Source organism: Podarcis bocagei (genome assembly GCF_964188305.1).
Source record: "Podarcis bocagei genome assembly, chromosome: 5".
NCBI lineage: Eukaryota > Metazoa > Chordata > Lepidosauria > Squamata > Lacertidae > Podarcis > Podarcis bocagei.
In genome coordinates this window covers 102,412,774-102,427,999 of record NC_138129.1, presented here as the reverse complement: position 1 = coordinate 102,427,999, position 15,226 = coordinate 102,412,774, and the positions used below count along the sequence as shown (strand labels likewise).

The following is a 15,226-nucleotide window of genomic DNA, read 5'->3' as shown; positions in this document are numbered from 1 at the left end:
CACTCAAGTTCAGGGCAGAATGCTTGTCCCTCATCCTTGTTGGAAGTAAAATTCAGCTGCCCATCCAATCGGCTTTTTGTACTTTGAATGGTAATACAAATTAGGTACTGTACTCTGAACTGCACCATTATATTGTAAACTGCCCCGTCATCTTTGGATGAAGGACAGTATATAAATTTAATAAATAAATAAAATTAAATCTTGTCCTTCGCCTTAGGTAGGAGGATGTTAGGCTGGGCCTTACTAAGAAGCTACTTAAATGTTAGGAGAAAGCATGTGATAAGGTGCAAATAATGGGGGAGAGGAAGCCAACCTCCTGAAGCAGATTCCAAAGCCAGCGCACGAGAACTGGAAGCCCCCCTTGTAGAAAGAACTCTACAAACAGAAAGAGGTACTGCATGTACTTTTGTTACCCAAGAAAATCTTAATAAAAACATTTTTTAAACCAAAAAAACCCCTCCTTATTTCCTCCAACAGACAGACAGGAGTCGGTGATGCTATTGACCTCCTCATTCAAACCATTTAGGCCAGGCCAAGGGGAACGATCTGACCTTCCAGCCAATGGTCAGGCGGGATGGACATCTTCTTGAGCAATTGCCTTTATAGTGGGCCTATAGATCTCTTATAACTTTTTATGATTTTACTGCATGGTTTTAATGTTTTGTAAATGACTGTGATGTGTGACACATCACAGTGGCATATAAATAACCCAATAACCCCCCCTCCAAGAAAACCCCCCACATTTTAAAAGGGCATAGGATGTCAATCAAATCAACCAAAGGTCTGGTTAAAAAGGAACATTTTTGCCTGGCGCCTGAAGGTGTATAATGAAGGTACCAGCTGAAACTCCCTGGGGAGAGCATTCCACAGATGGGGAGCCGCTGCAGAGAAGGCCTGTTCTCGTGTTGCCACCCTCCGGACCTCTCAAGGAGGAGGCACACAAAGAAAGGCCTCAGAAGATGATCTCTGAGTCCAGTTAGATTGATATGGAAAGAGGTGGTCCTGAGCAACTTAAAGCTTTATAGGTCAAAACCAGCACTTTGAATTGGGCCTGGAAACTAATTGGTAGCCAGTGCAGTAGGACCAGGATCAGTGTAATATGCTCAAACTGTCTTGCTCCGGTAAGCTACCTGGCTACTCAATTCTGCACTAGCTGAAGTTTCCGAACCATCTTCAGAGGCAGCCCTATGTATAGCACATTGCAGTAATCTAACCTTGAGGTTACCAGAGCATAGACTACAGTAGTTAAGTTCATAGAATCCTAGAGTTGGAATAGACCACAAGGGCCATCGAGTCCAACCCCCTGCCAAGCAGGAAACACCATCAGAGCACTCCTGATATATGGTTGTCAAGCCTCTGCTTAAAGACCTCCAAAGTAGGAGACTCCACCACACTCCTTGGCAGCAAATTCCACTGTCAAACAGCTCTTACTGTCAGGAAGTTCTTCCTAATGTTTAGGTGGAATCTTCTTTCTTGTAGTTTGGATCCATTGCTCCGTGTCCGCTTCTCTGGAGCAGCAGAAAACAACCTTTCTCCCTCCTCTATGTGACATCCTTTTATATATTTGAACATGGCTATCATATCATCCCTTAACCTCCTCTTCTCCAGGCTAAACCTGCCCAGCTCCCTTAGCCGTTCCTCATAAGGCATTGTTTCCAGGCCTTTGACCATTTTGGTTGCCCTCCTCTGGACACATTCCAGTTTGTCAGTGTCCTTTTTGAACTGTGGTGCCCAGAACTGGAAACAGTACTCCAGGTGAGGTCTGACCAGAGCAGAATACAGTGGCACTATTACTTCTCGTGATCTAGATGCTATACTCCTATTGATGCAGCCCAGAATTGCATTGGCTTTTTTAGCTGCCGCGTCACACTGTTGGCTCATGTCAAGTTTGTGGTCAACCAAGACTCCTAGATCCTTTTCACATGTACTGCTCTCAAGCCAGGTGTCACCCATCTTGTATTTGTGCCTCTCATTTTTTTTGCCCAAGTGCAATACTTTACATTTCTCCCTGTTAAAATTCATCTTGTTTGTTTTGGCCCAGTTCTCTAATCTGTCAAGGTCGTTTTGAAGTGTGATCCTGTCCTCTGGGGTGTTGGCCACCCCTCCCAGTTTGGTGTCATCTGCAAATTCGATCAGGGTGCCCTTGAGTCCGTCATCCAAGTCATTGATAAAGATGTTGAATAAGACCGGGCCCAAGACAGAACCCTGTGGCACCCCACTAGTCACTCTTCTCCAGGATGAAGAGGAACCATTGATGAGCACCCTTTGGGTTCGGTCAGTCAGCCAGTTACAAATCCACTGAGTGGTAGCATAGTCAAGACCGCATTTTACCAGCTTCTTTACAAGAATATCATGGGGCACCTTGTCAAATGCCTTGCTGAAATCAAGGTAGGCTACATCCACTGTGTTCCCTTCATCTACCAGGCTTGTAATTCTGTCAAAAAACGAGATCAGGTTAGTCTGACATGACTTATTTTTCAGAAATCCATGCTGACTATTGGTGATCGCAGCATTCCTTTCTAGGTTATTCCTGTCCAGAGAGGGGCGTAGCTAGGTCACCAGCCAAAGCTGATGGAAGGCGCTCCGGGCCACTGAGCAAAGGATCCAGGAGTAGCCCCAAGCTACGAACCTGCTCCTTCAGGGGAAGTGTAACCCCATCAAGAGCAGGCGACCTCCCACCCCTCTGGTCTAGGGAACCACCCTCTAACAGTCTTATCTGGATTGAGCTTCAGTCTGTTGGCTGTCATCCAGTCCATTACTGAGGCAAGACACTGGTCCAGCACTTCCACTGCCTCACCTACAGATGTAAAGGAGAAATAGAGCTGAGTGTCATCAGCATACTGCTGACAACATACTCTGAACCTCCGGATAACCCCACCCAGCAGTTTCATGTAGATGTTAAACAACATGGGTGATAGGACTGAGCCCTGTGGAACCCCATACTGAAGGTTCCACAGGGCAGAAAAGCATTCCCCAAGGAACACTCTCTGGGAACAACCATCCAAGTAGGACTGGAACCACTGCAAAGCAGTGCCACCCACTCCTAGTTTGGAGAAGTGTGCATGCACACGAAAGCTCATACCAAGAACTAACTTAGTTGGTCTTTAAGGTGCTACTGGAAGGAATTTTTTTATTTTGACTAGTTTGGAGAGTCGCTCCAGAAGGATACCATGGTCGATGGTATTGAAAGCCACTGAGAGGTTGTGAAGAATTAACAGGGACATGTTTCCCTTGTCTCTCTCTCAACAGAGGTCATCATACAGGGCGACCAAAGCAGTTTTTGTGCCAAAACCCCGATTGAAATGGTTCCATAAAATCAGTTTCTTCCCAAAGCGCCTGGATCTGGTCTATTTATTTTTATAAATAAGGCGAATAAATAAATCATATTACTAACGGACTCTCAGACATGTTGCTGTTCCTTTGGACCATTTTTTCCAGGACTGCTGCATGCAAATGGAGGAGCGAGCAGGGAGCAAAAGCCTTTGCTGAAGTCTGTGTGTGCATGACCATGGAGCTGTTGGTTCTGCCTTGCATTTGCCCAGTGGCGGACTTTGGGTTCTCAAATTTCAGTGGTGCCATGTGCAATGCTAAAATTCAGCACCGCTCTCCTCTCATGCTCCACTCTGCAGCATTTTTTTGGTGCCCCCTGAAGTGACCATCCATCCTATGCACTATATGTGGGAGATTTTGCAGTCAGTCTAACAATGCATATTCTTGCTTCTTAGCACATGAAAGTGTTAAGACCATAAAGCTTTATAGCTGATTGGTAGAGAAGGCTCTGTTCAACATAATTTCCCCTCCTCTCCTAAGAGGAAAGGAGCATACAGTGGAACCTCAAGTTGCAGACATAATCCGTCCTGGAGGCACGTCTGCAACTCAAAGCGTTCACATCCAGAAGCGCCGTGTCTGCACATGCACGCAGCGCAATTTAGCGCTTCTGCACATACGCAAGTGGCGAAACCCAGAAGTAACCCATTCCAGTAATTCCTGGTTGCCACGGGACGTAATGCGAAAAGACGCAACATGAAGCGGACGCAACACAAAGTATGACACTATAGTATTTCCTGTTCCTTTTCTCTTTTTCTCTTTCTTCAGCCAACGATGGAGGAAGACAGGCTTCCTCTTGTTCCATCATGAGTCACATGCCTGAAGCTGTTTTGCTGCAAATACAAGTATTTTCCCTGCAATTATTTTAATGCTATTGCTGCTAAGGATTAATGCTTGGCTGTGATTAAACTATGTTTTTCAGTTTACTTTTCAATCTCTAGTTTGTTTCTTTGAAAAATAGGTAACAAAGGGGGAGATCAGCCTAATGGCTAATTCCTATGCTTTCAATTAAACTGCCTAAAATGAGGTTGAAACTCTGCTTAGCCCTATTATTTAAAACACAAGCGATAAGCTGATTTTGTCTGTTAACTCACACATGTCTGTCTAGATGGATAAAATACAGTTAATCTATTCCCTTGTCACCTACCTAATAAAACATTTCACTTTACATCAGCGTTTCCCAAACTTGGTGTTAAGTTGTGGGTGAACACAGCGATTCTTCAAACAGCTCTTGTTTATTCACAGGCCAGGACATAACTGAATACTGTAACAACTTTCTAAAACTATCCAATCACTGAACGTCACTTTCGATCCTTCATTTGCATAACTATCTACAGTATCCCCCTGCTGGCCCAGGGTGAGAACTTCAGTACATAACAACCCTCCCCACCGAGATAAGGCGTTAGTTACAATCGTAATGGTTTCCTTATATACAGCACTACACATAATGGTTCAATTAGGCACAAAATCATATCGGTTACATTTCACATACTTCCACATACTTAGACCAACAGTCAAAATAAAAAAATTCCTTCCAGTAGCACCTTAAAGACCAACTAAGTTAGTTCTTGGTATGAGCTTTCGTGTGCATGCACACTTCTTCAGATACACTGAAACAGAAGTTGCCAGATCCTTCTATATAGTGAGAAGGTGGGGAGGGGTGTTACTCAGAAGGGAGGGTGCGAATGGGAGATTGGCAGATAGCTGAGAGAGCCTCTTGACGACTCTTAACGACTGTAATAGGTCTTACAGGAAAAGGCAAGGGGTGGGAAGGTGAGAAATGGTTTAGTCATGTATAGTGAGATAAGAATCCAATGTCTTTTTTCAGTCCAGGTCTTTTCATGGTTTTAAGTTTGGTAATGAGTTGTAATTCAGCAGCTTCTCTTTCCAGTCTATTTCTGAAATTCCTTTGTAGTAAAACAGCTACTTTGAGATCTTGTATAGAATCTCAAAGTAGCTGTTTTACTACAAAGGAATTTCAGAAATAGACTGGAAAGAGAAGCTGCTGAATTACAACTCATTACCAAACTTAAAACCATGAAAAGACCTGGACTGAACAAAGACATTGGATTCTTATCTCACTATACATGACTAAACCATTTCTCACCTTCCCACCCCTTGCCTTTTCCTGTAAGACCTATTACAGTCGTTAAGAGTCGTCAAGAGGCTCTCTCAGCTATCTGCCAATCTCCCATTCGCACCCTCCCTTCTGAGTAACACCCCTCCCCACCTTCTCACTATATAGAAGGATCTGGCAACTTCTGTTTCAGTGTATCTGAAGAAGTGTGCATGCACACGAAAGCTCATACCAAGAACTAACTTAGTTGGTCTTTAAGGTGCTACTGGAAGGAATTTTTTTATTTTGACTATGGCAGACCAACACGGCTACCTATCTACTACTTAGACCAACAGTGTTACATGTCCAACAACATAGTCCTTTAAATAAGTTGAGCGCTTGGAAACTCTGCCAGACTGCCGGGGAGCGGTACCCAGGTCCGGTGGGCTGCCCCATTCTTGCTGAGGCTGTGGCGCGACCCTAGGTGGCGTTGAAACCAAGTCCCCTGGATCCGCTGCTGTGGGTGGAACATCCGCAAGTGGAGTTGGCGGAATGTCAAGGATGGCAGTGGTTCGGCTCCATGCCGGCAGTTTGTGAGAGAGGTGTAGGTGGAGCCTCACCATCTGTAAGTGTCTGTTCCGGAGCCACGAGTGCAGTTGGGGGCACCACGGTAGTGTCCAAGTCCCCAACCCTGTGCCTAAGCTGGTCTATGTGCCAGCGCCACAAACCTCCATTTTCGAGTGCCACCTGGTACGAGCGAGGTCCATTGACTCCCACTACCGTGGCTGGCACCCAAGGAATGTCCCCCACAAAGTTCCGGGAAAATACCTGGTTTCCTGGAACAAATTACCGTGGTGCGTTGGCACAGCCTGGGGGTTCGGCCACAGCAAAGTCCGGGTGCAGCCGGTCAAGCAGGGACCTGAGGCGGCGGCCCATAAGCAGTTTGGCAGGACTCCGCCCTGTGGCCACATGAGGGGTGATGTGTTCCACGAACAAGTATTCAGCGACCCGCTTGTGCCAGTCTCCCCGGTCCAGGCATCCCAGGGCCTCTTTTGCCGAGTGCACCATTCTCTCCGCTTGCCCGTTGCTGGATGGATGAAATGGTGCTGTTAGGGCATGGTGGATGCCCAGTCCCAAAAGGTACCGCTCAAAAGTGCCTGACATGAACTGCAATCCGTTGTCGGAGACAAGGACATCAGGACACCTATGGATTGCAAAGAGGCTTCGCAGCACCCCAATGATGGCCTCGGTAGTGGGGGAGGGCATCAGGGCCACCTCCAGCCATTTGGAATAGGCGTCCACCACTACCATAAAGTTCCGGCCGCAAAAGGGGCTGGCCAGATCGATGTGCACCCTCGACCAGGGTGTCTTGGGCGTGTCCCAGGTGTGTCCCTTAGCTGTCGGTGGCCTCGATACTTGGCACGCTTGACAGGTGGAAATCCAGGCAGTGATGGCATCGTCCATGTTAGGCCACTAGACGTAAAACCGAGCCAATGCCTTCATTTTGATGATTCCTGGGTGGCCAACGTGCAGAGCCTCAAGGACGCGTTGACGGAGTCTTTGGGAAATCACGACGTGGTCTCCCCACAGCAGACAGCTGCGATGAGCCGAGAGTTCATGTTGTCTGGTTGCGAAGGGCTGGAACTCCGATGCAAAAGGCCCTTGTGGCCACCCCCTCCACACCCAGTTGAACACACGGCTGATGGTGCGATCCTGGGCAGATGCAGAGCCCACAGTGGCAGCCAATACAGGCGCTGCCGGAAGATCCTCAATGAGGAGGAGCGATGAAGCAGGAGCCGGGTCTTCCACAAACGCTGGAAGAGGGCAACACCTGAGGGCGTCGGCATGGCCCATCTATTTCCCCGGGCGATGGACGAGCCAGTAGTGGTAGGCAGCCAGGAAAACAGTCCATCGCAGCATGCGCGGCGAGAGGACCGGTGGAGTTGGTCGATCACCAGCGAGAAGACCCAGGAGCAGCTTGTGGTCGGTGATGAGGTCAAAAGTCCTGCCGTAGAGGTATTCATGGAACCTCTTCACTCCAGCCACAAGTGCCAGTGCCTCCTTGTCGAGCTGGCTGAAATTCCGTTCCATCAGAGATCGTGTCCTGGAAAAGTAGGTGAGCGGTGCTTCTCTTCCATCTGGAAAACGGTGACTAAGGACAGCGCCGATGCCAAATGGTGAGGTGTCGCAGGCAAGGACCAGCGGCCTGGCTTCACTGTACTGTACCAGCACACTGTCCAATGAAAGGAGAGGCTTGACCGTGTTGAAGGCGGCCGTCTCCCAATGACCCCAGGACCAAGGTGTCTTCGTGCTGAGGAGTCGGTGAAGAGGCTCAGCCACCGTGGCTTTGTGGGGCAGGAACATGTTATAAAAGTTCAGCAGTCCCAGGAATGCCTGCAACTCCATCTTGTTCTTTGGGGTGGGGGCCTGCTGGATAGCACGGATCTTGGATGTGGTCGGGTGAAGGCCGGAGGCATCGATAAGATAGCCCGGGAACTCCACCTGTGGAATGACGATCTGGCACTTCTCCCTCTTTACCTTGAGCTCGGCCTCCTGGAACCTGTTCGGCACTGTGCGGAGGTGATCGAACAGCTGCTGGTGTGAGTCTGCAGACACCAAGACGTCATCAAAATATGGTACCACGCTCGGAAGCCCTTGCAGGAAATGCTCATAAGGCTTTGGAAGATGCCAGGAGCTACACTCACCCCGAACCGCAAACGGCAGCAACGGAATGCCCCTTGGTGGGTGACGATCGTCTGGGCTTCAGCAGTGGCATCATCGACGGGCAGTTGTTGATAGGCTTGGGCAAGGTCCAGCTTGGCAAAGACATTACCCTCACCCAAGGAATGCAGCAGGTGTTGAACCACAGGAACTGGATAAGCGTGCTGCTGAAGTGCCTTGTTGATTGTGCACTTGTAGTCGGCTCGGATTCTCACCGACCCGTCCGGCTTGACAGGCGTGATAATGGGGGTTTCCCACTTGGCGTGATCAACCGGCTCCAAAACTCCTTGGGCGATCAGCTTGTCCAGTTGTTCGTCCACCTTAGCCTTGAGAGCAAAGGGAACCCGGCATGGCTTTAGCTTGATGGGGGCAACTTGTGGATCAAGGCTAAAGGAGATGGGCGTACCTGTATAATGCCCCAAAGTGCTGTCAAAAACCTCGGCAAAGTCCTTGACCAGACCCTCAGTCTCTACGTTAGAGATGCAGTTGATGCCGATGACTTCCAGGCCGAGGGCATCAAACCAGTCTAGTCCTAGGAGGCTTGGCCGCTGACCTTCGACCACTACCAGTCGGAGCAGGCCTGAAAAATCCTTGAAGGCGATCTGGAACCAGCCAACGCCTACAACGGGAATGTCGTTTCCCTGGTAGTCTCTCAGATGTACACGGTGAGAGTCGAGTTGCCTTTTGGACACTCTGGGTACCAGTCTTTTGATGGTGCTCCAAGACACGATGGACAGAGCAGACCCGGTGTCGATCTCCATGTCACATGGAGCTCCTTCAATGAGCACCGTGACATTCAGCTTGCGTCGCATAGGCGAGTCGGTTTGGCCAATCGTGGTTCCAGACGGGCAGCGGCAGTTGGTGAGAGCGAAACAGCTTTCCTTGGCGGACTGGAGTGACGACTTGGACTTGCGAGTCGGTGAAGGGGGGGTGTCAGACGGAGCCAATCGGCAGACCTTAGCGATGTGGCCCTTTCTGGAATACTTCCGACAGATGGCATCTCTGAATCAACACTTGGCATGGGAATGGTTGCCTCCACAGCCGGCACATTCTGATTGGCCCTTGGACTTCTGTTGGACCTTCCTGCGCTCCCGCTTTGTCTGGTGCACATCATCGTCTTCACTGGAGGATGCCTCATCACTGCTGGCCTCTTCGTGATGCACTGGAAGTAGCTTCCTAGCAAGAGGCGGGCTGCTGGCCTTGCGGATCTCCTGGGTGGAGAGTTCAGCAGCTTCCAAGGCCGCGGCCTCCTCAGTGGCTTTCTGTAGCATGAGGTCTGGCTTGGCAAGGAGACAGATGTCCCATACCCCGCAGACGATTCAATCCATCAGGGCATCATCTAAGTCTCGGAACTCGCAGTGCATTGCAGCCTGTTGGAGGGCGGTGGTGTAGTTGTTGATTGACTCCCCCCTGCCTGGTTCCGGTGGTAGAACGCATGGCGGGCAGCAATCTTGGACGGCTTTGGTGCGTGGTGGTTGCGGAGCTTCTCTTGGATCGTGTCTTACAATGTTGCCTGGACTGCTACAGGCGCAACCAATGCTCAGGCCGTCTCGAACGCCTCAGGCCCACAGAGGCTGAGGGATAGGCCCCGCTTACGCTCCTGTGATACTTGTGTCAGCTCGTTGGCTTGGAGGTAGCAGTCGAACCGAGCGAGGTAGAATCATAGAATCATAGAATCATAGAGTTGGAAGAGACCACAAGGGCCATCGAGTCCAACCCCCTGCCAAGCAGGAAAACCATCAGAGCACTCCTGACATATGGTTGTCAAGCCTCTGCTTAAAGACCTCCAAAGAAGGAGACTCCACCACACTCCTTGGCAGCAAATTCCACTGTCGAACAGCTCTTACTGTCAGGAAGTTCTTCCTAATGTTTAGGTGGAATCTTCTTTCTTGTAGTTTGGATCCATTGCTCCGTGTCCGCTTCTCTGGAGGTAGGAGTCCCATGATTCAGAGGCTGGTGCAAATGGCAGTAGAGGCACAAGCAAAGCCAGGATTCCGATGCCGGCGTAGAGGGCGATGGATGGAACACTGTTCTCTAGCCAGAACAGTCAGCTCTGAATTGGTTCTGTTGAGTGATTTCGCTCAGTGATTCAGCTCAGTTCAGAGGGTGGCTGCATCTGGTTGTGCTCTGATGTCCATCAATCCCACCTTTGTCGCCAGAGTTAAGTTGTGGGTGAACATATCAGACAACACAGTGATTCTTCAAACAACTCTTGTTTATTCACAGGCCGGGACATAACTGAACTGAAGGGCTCAGTTAGCCTGCTTATATAGAGCTCCAGTGCCATGTTACTGTAACAACTTTCTAAAACTATCCAATCACTGAACGTCACTTTCGATCCTTCATTTGCATAACTATCTACAGTATCCCCCTGCTGGCCCAGGGTGAGAACTTCAGTACATAACACTTGGGTCTCCAGCTGTTTGGGGGCTACAACTCCCATCCTCCCTGCCCCTCAGGTACCCACTTACCCAGAGACACACAGAGATAGGCTGAAAAGGATTACAGATAAGGACATGGAAGGATAATGTCCAACTCCTCATGCCCTGTCTCTAGGCTGAACCTAATGTATCTATCTGGAACACAACCTCCAAGCAAAGCAGTTCTTGTCTCTAAGCAGAATCTATAGTATCTATCTGAGTATGTGTAATGCTGTAACTTTTGATCGGATAAAGACCTTGTAATAGGTATGAGTTACTCGTGCGTACACTGGTGCCTTTCTCGGTTAATTTGCCTTGTTAAACCTTTCTGACTGCACAGCCCCTTCTCATCGTGGCTGCCTCAGTCACTGGCAGAATCCGTCAGTGGGCGTTTCTTGAACCTCTTCCAGCATAAAAGTTGTTTGACACCCAGTCTCCTCCTCCTCTCACTGCGCGGGAGTCTTCTGCGCAGGGAAGGCGTGGGTAGCGGAGGACCTGGGCTCTCCTCACTGATGTCCAGTGAAGAGTCCTGGAGCCCTCTCTCCAATTCCCCCATCTGCCCCCCTTTATCCCTGGTGTTGCGCTGATTGGCTTCCCCCTCTACTGAGCTGTTTCTCCCCCTGCTGCTGGGTCCTTCGCCAGCATCATCTGGGAGCCTCCTGCACCTGGTCGCTTTCTGATAATAGCTGTTTGGGGTATACAGCAAAAAGTATCCCACGCTAAAAAACCTACAAAATCCATAAGTTTTGCAACAAGGATAAATCTATCTATATTTATAATCTATTTCTGCTTGCGCGTCACCTGTCGCATGTTACTACCCCACCACAGTGCCCCTGAACTGTCAGTTTCTCTTTCCCCCCCACCGCCATGAATGGGCTGTTAATTGTCAGGCGGCAGAGGAACCAATCCCCACGGCAGGTTGCCAGGAACAGATAAGACAAGGAAAAGTCCTTACCATTTGCTTTTTATTCAATATTTACAGAGAGGCTTGGGAATGCAGCCTCTTGGAATAATGGCATTGTCCCAAGTAAATCTCCTCTACCCTTCTCTCCCACCTCATTCGTCAACAGCACCACCCCCTCAATGGTTGCCACTAAGTGCCCTCTGTCTTTGAGCTCTTTGCTCTCCTATTTTTAAGGCTTGCTGGGTTCTGGGAGATGGTGGGTCTGGGATGCTTTCTAGTGATAGCTGTCAGCCAGCTGCTCCGGCTCTGCCTGCTCCTCCTCTCCCATTATTTCCCAGCTTTTCACCTCATCTGCTTCTGAGCTGCGGCTTCTGAGCACAATATTTGGGCATCCAAATCACAATGAAAAGCATTAATTTGTATGATGACAACTACAAAAAGACCTGGAAAGAAATTAGTAAAGATTTAGAAATCTGGTCAAGATTGAAATTATCATTTTGGCGAAGAATCTCGGTAATAAAAATGAATATACTGCCCAAGTTACTTTTTCTTTTTCAGATGATTCCAATCATAACCAACAGAAAAAAGAAAGAAAAAAAGATTGGAGGAAAGTGCTGACAAAATTTATCTGGCAAGGAAATAAACCCCGCATCAAATATAAATTATTGACTGATAGGAAAGAGAGAGGAGGATTTGTGTTGCCAAATTTCAAAATTTATTATAAACTGAGTGTTTAATCTGGATAAAATATTGGATTCTATTGGAAAAATTAGATATATTAGATCTAGAGAGCTTCAACAAGAGAGATGGGTGGCACATAAAATAATAAAAGTCCACAAAGGATTTAACAACCATATTATCAGGAAGCAACAACCATATTATTGGAGGCATTTGCGGTTAAAAAATGAAACATGACAGGGAATTGGGAAACGTATAGGCAACTATTAAAGGAAGAACAAGACCAGATAAAGTTGAAATCATTTGAAGATAATAAGGCACCACCTCACAGACTGGCTCCAATATCACCACTTAAACAACGTTTTTAATTTGGACAAAAAATTAGGCTTTGAAAAGGAAGAATCAAAATTACAAAAAGTTCTATTAAGAAACTGTTACATTGTGGGTGAACATATCAGACAACACAGCGATTCTTCAAACAGCTCTTGTTTATTCACAGGCCAGAACAGAACTGAACTGAAGGGTTCAGCCAGCCTGCTTATATAGAGCTCGACTACAACGCAACTGTAACAACTTTCCGTAACTATCCAATCACTGAATGTCACTTTCAATCCCTTATTTGCATATGTGGACCTGAGTGAAAACTATCTACAGTTTCGATAATATATCATGGAACTTTATGTTAAACAACCTAGAGTATATGGAAGTGGGTAAGGAATTTTATAATGGGATAAAGGCAATATATACAGAACAGAAAGCGAAACTAATAGTAAACAACTATACCACAGAAGATATTAAAATAACCAAAGGTACAAGGCAGGGATGCCCACTGTCGCCACTATTATTCATTATGGTGCTGGAAGTTTTGCTAAAATCAGTAAGGAAAAAATGAAGATATAAAAGGGGTGTCTATAGGGAAAAATGAATACAAAGTTAAAGCATTCGCGGATGACTTGGTATTGACAGTAGAAGAACCAGTGGAAAGTATTGAAAGAATCTTAGAAGAAATAGAACAATTTGGTCGAGTTGCAGGATTTTATCTCAACAAAAAAAAGACGAAAATCGTGGCTAAAAACATGAATCAAGAACTAATTGAGGAAATACAACAGAGATAGAAGTGGTGAACAAAGTGAAGTATTTAGGAATATGGTTAACCCCCAAGAACATTGATTTTTTCAAAACACTTACCTATGTGGAATCAGATAAAAAGGGATTTGGAGGTGTGGGGAAGACTGAAATTGTCCTTTTGGGGGAGAATATCCACGATAAAAATGAGTGTGCTACCAAAGATGTTATTCTTTTCCAATCATTGCCGATAAGTTTATGCACCAACTACTGGTGCTGAAGAAACTGAAATTGACCAATTCTATGAAGACTTACAGCACCTTATAGAAGTGACACCAAAGAAGGATGTTCTTCTCATTACAGGGGATTGGAATGCTAAAGTAGGGAATCAAGAGATAAAAGGAACAACTGGCAAGTTTGGCCTTGGAGATCAAAACGAAGCAGGGCAAAGGCTAATAGAGTTCTGTCAAGAGAACAAGCTGGTCATCACAAACACACTTTTCCAACAAGACAAGAGACGACTCTACACATGGACATCACCAGATGGGCAGCATCGAAATCAGATTGATTATATTCTCTGCAGCCAAAGATGGAGAAGCTCTATACAGTCAGCAAAAACAAGACCTGGAGCTGACTGTGGCTCAGATCATCAGGTTCTTATAGCAAAATTCAAGCTTAAACTGAAGAAAGTAGGAAAAACCACTGGGCCGGTAAGATAACAGCTGCAGTCGCCTGCAGTTCCTGCGCAATGTTTGCCATCTTGCCAAAGGTTGCAGGCAGCTTTACCTGCAGCAATTGCATGTTGATTGCCCTCTTAAAAGACAAAGTCCAGCAACTGGAGGAACGTGTAGCTACGCTCCAAAGAATTAGAGAGCTGGAGCTCTTCTTGGAAGCAACAGAGCACACCGTCTCCACCAAGGAGGAGACAGGGGACTCTCCTGAGAAGGAGGCTAGTTCACCAACACAGGAGCCAGATATATGGAGAAACGTGACTCAAAGAAGTAGGAGGCCCAGGGTTCATTCTGATTGTTTAGAAATACACAATCGCTTTGAGGTCCTCTCCCCTAGCATGGAAGACGAAGAGCAGACTCCATTTGAGGATCTCTCCCTCATTACAGTCGATCAGGTATATGAAGACGAGCAGCAAAGTCAGTCCTCAGGGAATGTGCAGGCGACCTTGGAACGGACAGCTCATGGAAGAACCCCGACCAAACCTAAGAGGAGGCGTGTAGTGGTGATAGGGGATTCCCTACTGAGGGGAACAGAAGCAGTGATCTGTGGGCCTGACAAGATGTCTCGGGAAGTGTGCTGTCTCCCCGAGGCTAAGATCCAAGATGTAACTGAACGACTGCAAGGAATCATAAAACCCACTGACAAATACCCCTTCCTCTTGGTTCATGTGGGAACCAATGACACTACAAGCAATAGCCTCCAGAAGATCAAAAGAGACTACGAGGCTCTTGTCAGGAAATTGAAGCAACTAAATGCACAAATTGTCATCTCATCTGTCCTCCCAGTTGAACAACGTGGCCCAGGGAGAGAGGGGAAAATAGTGGAAGTGAACAGCTGGCTTCGCAAATGGTGTAAACAGGAACGGTTTGGATTCTTAGATCACGGACTGCAGTTTCTTGAAGATGGACTTCTGGCAAGCGATGGGCTGCACCTCACAACGGTTGGGAGAAATGTTTTTGCCAAAAATCTCAGAAACCTCATCAGGAGGGCTTTAAACTGACTAATGTGGGGGAGGGAGACACTGCTCCTGAAGGTAGGAGTCTATCAATTGATGAAGATGATCATCCAAATGTCATAGACCAAATGGAGCAAACAGCACACAGACCTAGTGGTGGGAGAAAAAAATCCTTAAATAAGAGACACGGGGGAATGATTAATGGACTTCAATGTCTGTACACTAATGCGCAAAGCATGGGAAATAAACAAGATGAGCTTGAGCTCTTGGTACAGCAAACTAAATATGACATAATAGGCATCACTGAAACCTGGTGGGATAAGTCCCACGATTGGAATGTAATAATGGAGGGATACAATCTATTTCAG

General features: G+C 47.2%; 1 long non-coding RNA gene across 1 annotated transcript; it reads left to right on the top strand.

The window, feature by feature from the left end:
* Positions 1 to 3,725, top strand: LOC308587349. Its single transcript, XR_014008327.1, has 3 exons — positions 1 to 1,249; positions 2,524 to 3,056; positions 3,153 to 3,725. It is a non-coding gene; the product is annotated as an uncharacterized lncRNA (long non-coding RNA).
* The last annotated feature ends 11,501 nt before the right edge of the window (positions 3,726 to 15,226 follow it).